Source organism: Nansenia antarctica (assembly GCF_963989245.1).
Source record: "Nansenia antarctica genome assembly, chromosome: 3".
NCBI lineage: Eukaryota > Metazoa > Chordata > Actinopteri > Argentiniformes > Microstomatidae > Nansenia > Nansenia antarctica.
In genome coordinates this window covers 86,970,433-86,975,432 of record NC_137688.1, presented here as the reverse complement: position 1 = coordinate 86,975,432, position 5,000 = coordinate 86,970,433, and positions in this window count along the sequence as shown.

The following is a 5,000-nucleotide window of genomic DNA, read 5'->3' as shown; positions in this document are numbered from 1 at the left end:
TAATACGTTCGTCAAAATTGTCTCACAGGCGGAAACTATATCCCGAACGACAGTTCCATCAAGTGTCTTTTAGGAAATATTAGTTCCCACTTTTTACGAGATAGATAGATAGATAGTTTGACTGTGTGATAGATAGATAATTTGATATTTTGAAAGTGTGATCGATCGATAGATAGTTTGATTGTGTGATAGATAACTTGATATTTTGAAAGTGTGATAGATAGATCGATAGATAAATAAATAAAAAAGTGTAAAACATAAAATAAAATAGGTATGTTTTTCAACTTGTATTGCTGTTATTACAGCGGTGTGGCTGGCGCAGGGGTTAAAGCAGCCAGCTAGAGTTCCGAAGGCTGCCGGTTCGAGACTTGATTTAACTTAACGTTTTTTCTTTTTTTTACATTTAACCGAAGCCTTCATGCAAATCGATTTACAATATATATATACCGTATATATATATATATATATATATATATATATATATATATATATATATATATATCTGTCTAAGTGAATCATCTATCCATCAGTAATCATAAGAAAAAATAATCTATGCCAAATCCAGGGTTCAGTTAGAAGAACATAATTTACTACTCAGACCGGCTTCAAACACCATTGTAATCTTATCAGTTCTTGTAAATTAGCCTGCACCATCATTTTATAGCCTATATACTTACTATTACTATATTTTAGATGAGATTTTAGATTAGATTCAGACAACGAAATGCAATAAAAAAGTGTATCAGAAGAGGGATTTGAACCACCGTCTTAAAAAGACGAATAAATACCACGGCAGCGGTCAATACCACTAGGCCATTGTGACGACATGACGGTTTATAACCTGCTGCTGATATCACCACAGTAGTAAATATTCATTTATTAAAATATGAACATATAACAATAATTAGGGCTAGTATGACCTACGCATTTAATCGGTCAGCAATTTCTAGCCAAACCATTTCCCTCGCCTTGTTAATTGCGGCAGTATTACACTATTTTACATCTTATTTGTCGTCTTCATAAAGATCAATCTTCATTTCGACAGATCGACTCTTCGGGGCTCTTTATGTCTGCGTGCACGCGCCCATATCGAGGATTTCTAAGCCGGTGTTCTGTGAACACTCATGACACAAGCCTGATCCTCGTTCGAGGAATCACCTGAGGCTTGAATTCCAATCCCGAGTTGCCTGATCGCAGGATTTATTTTAATCGCCGATATACTAATCAACGTTAGTGGAACGGCCCCCTGGTTCGATGCTAAACTGTATTTTGTTGTATAGTACTTGTACTCTGCAATGACAATAACGTTGAATCTAATCTAATCTAATCTAAATAACTCAGTGCTAATATTCACTCACCAAACACTTTATTAGGAACACCTGTACAGTAATGGTGTGGGGGATGTTTTCTTGGCACACTTTGGGCCTGTGAATACCAATCAATCATCGCTTGATTGCCACAGCCTGTTTGAGTATTGTTGCTGATTGTTGCCATGTGCATCCCTTCATTGCGACAATGGACCCATCTCCTCATGGCTACTTCCAGCCTGATAATGCACCAAGTCACAAAGCAAAAGTCGTCTCAAACTGGTTTCATGAACATGACAAGAGTTCAGTGTTCTTCAGTGGCCTTCCCAGTCACCGGATCTGAATCCTATAGAACACCTTTGGGATGTGGTCGAACGGGAGATTCACAGCTTGAAAGTCCACCTGACAAATCTGCAGGAATTGCGTGACGCAATCATGTCATCATGGACCAGAATCTCAAAGGAATGTTTCCAACATCTTGTGGAATCAATGCCATGAAGAATTTAGGCTGTTTTGAGAGCAAAGGGAGGCCCTACCCAGTATTAGTATATTCCTCAGTATTAGTGTGTTCCTCATAAAGTGTTCGGTGAGTGTACATGTCAGTAGACAGATATTAGACACACCCCATAGCAGTGAGTTTTCTTTACGCTGTTCAAATATTGCCTGAGGTGTGTGAGGGATTGTGATTTGTTGGTGTGTGTGTGTGTGTGTGTGTGTGCGTGTGTTGTTTGTGTTAAGTGGTGAAACATCAAAAAGCTGTCAGATAAGTGATCTGTCGCTTTCACGTCAAGCTTTCATCTACTCACACTGACCTCTCCATCACCTCTCACAAGTGTGTGTGTGTGTGTGTGTGTGTGTGTGTGTGTGTTACTATTACCGTAGCCTACATAAAGTTTTCTAAACAGCAATAAAAAAAAATACACTCTTTTTCGACATATTATTATATTATTATTTTTTCTGAGTGTGGCAGTCCCACTCAAAATTTTCATTTTATTTGACAGAGATAGTGAAGACAGACAGGAAAGTAAGGAGAGAGGGCATGTCAGCAGGGCATGGGCCCGATTCGAACCCATGCCGACATGGGCATATGTGTGCGCTGTAGACCGGGGTGCTAGACCACTGGACCACCCCAGGCCACACTCCATTTTACACTCTTGACAGACGATCGTTCAGCCAGTTCTGATCTACAAGGAGAAGCCCGAGGGTAGAGCAGGACTTGCTTTGGAACTGGCCGTTTGAGTGTTAATGGCTGCCACGAGGTCAGCCCTTCAAAGGGGTCAGGGGGTCAAAGGTGAGCTATGACGAGGTGTCACCTCCACGTCATAAACTCACCGTCAGGTTGACCGCGGAGTGACCCTCTCAGAGAGGGAAGCTCTGATCCCTAGAAAGCCGTACTACTAAGTGTTCACTTGTTTAGAGTGTACTAATACAGTAATGACGCTCGTTACATCCCATCAGTCATATCAACTGGACGGGTAGTGAATGAAGACAGAGGGAAAGAGAGTAAGATAGACAGATAAAGAGAGAGGGAGAAAAACAAGTCGAGAGGAAGCGAGAGAGAAAAGAGAAGTAGAGACAGAGAGAGATAAGAGAGTGGAGTCGAGGTCAATGTCTGCTCTGTGTCCAGTAAACATATCACCAGAGTAGTGTGTGTGTGTGTGTGTGTGTGTGTGTGTGTGTGTGTGTGTGTCTGTGAGGACCAGGAAGTAGGAGGCCGAGACAGGAAGGACAGTTTTAATCACTTTATTGTCAGGTGTTATGATGCAGGCAAAGTCTTTTTTTCTTTGAGCTTGTTTTTCTTCCCATTGACATAACACGTTTGTACAAACTGGTCTTTAAAAATATCAATTAACTGGAGCCTTTGAGGCCAAAAACCCTTTATCAAATGTCATGGAGACGAACAAACATTTTAGAAAAAGATTTACAAATGAGATGCCACTAGAAAATATTAAAGAAAAAAATCGGTTGTCACACAAAATATTACCAAAAACATCGAAATCGTTTGGTATCAACCATTTTCATTTTAGAACATATTTTTTTAAACATTTTTTGTTGTTGCTTTCTTCTTCTGCTTTTTTAAATTTTTATTTTTTTTAAACACATTATGGCGCGCGAGAGAGAGAGTAGAAGAAGAAATGAACAGCTATGGTTGGACGTAGAAAAAGAAAGAAGCACTACTGCAGAACTGAACCATGCTGGACACACAACCTCGCAACCAACGCGCTTACAACAACACACTTCAGCAAAAGGCAGATATCAAAATCAGGATAAATAATAAATTAGCCGTAAATAGTCTTCTTTAACATACTGGAGGGGGGGGGGGGGGTTAAAAAAATAAAATAATAATAATTAATAATTAAAAAACGTACGCACTGAACTAACACAGAGCCACACCACCAGACATGTCGTTACATGGACATAGCTAAACACCCACCCCCTCCCCCCTCCCCTGTCTCTCCCCCCTCTCTCCCCCCTCACACACAGCAAAGCAGCGGCAAAGCAGCTGGGGAGAGGGGAGGTGACAGCAGAGGGTAGTGTGTGTGTGTGTGTGTGTGTGTGTGTGAGATCACCTATTCTCAACTGATATTTAACCCCTCTCCATCTCCGCACCTCACACACACCAGTCCTGTTGTGGTTGTACTACAGCTTGTGTTAAGGCATTGTAGTACACATGACACACACACACACACACACACACACACACACACTCAAGGATCCATCTCAACAATGCAAAAAAAACAAAAAAACAGCACTAACGTCAAACCAAACCATAACCTTCAGCTCGTGGCGGCCTAGAATGTTTATGAATTTGCCGTGTAAAGGTGCAGGTATGAAAGACACGGCTCCTCACGTCACCTCACCAGGCCACTGCAGGTTATTACCTCACCAGGCCACTGCAGGTTATTGGTTACCTCACCAGGCCACTGCAGGTTATTGGTTACCTCACCAGGCCACTGCAGGTTATTGGTTACCTCACCAGGCCACTGCAGGTTATTGGTTACCTCACCAGGCCACTGCAGGTTATTGGTTACCTCACCAGGCCACTGCAGGTTATTGGTTACCTCACCAGGCCACTGCAGGTTATTGGTCACCTCACCAGGCCACTGCAGGTTATTGGTTACCTCACCAGGCCACTGCAGGTTATTGGTTACCTCACCAGGCCACTGCAGGTTATTGGTCACCTCACCAGGCCACTGCAGGTTATTGGTCACCTCACCAGGCCACTGCAGGTTATTGGTTACCTCACCAGGCCACTGCAGGTTATTGGTTACCTCACCAGGCCACTGCAGGTTATTGGTTACCTCACCAGGCCACTGCAGGTTATTGGTTACCTCACCAGGCCACTGCAGGTTACCTCACCAGGCCACTGCAGGTTATCGGAGGCCGTTATGGTTCTGATGAGCTGCTCTTCTTCCACCTGTTCATGAGAACTCGGAAATGTAGGAAAACCCAGTTCTTGGCGTGGTCTAGCCGCATCCTTACTGGTTGATTCTGATACTGGTTCTAAACAGTCGGGTATCATTTGTGACACAGTCTGATCATTTGGTCCTCATGTCGGGATCCGATGTAATGATCAGACTTTTCTTTAGAAAAACACGAATACAACGACACATCGGTAGTCAACTAACACAGCTTGTTTTGTGAGCTGCTAACAATGTAAAGTAGTGTTATACTTAACTAGGTAGCAGTGAG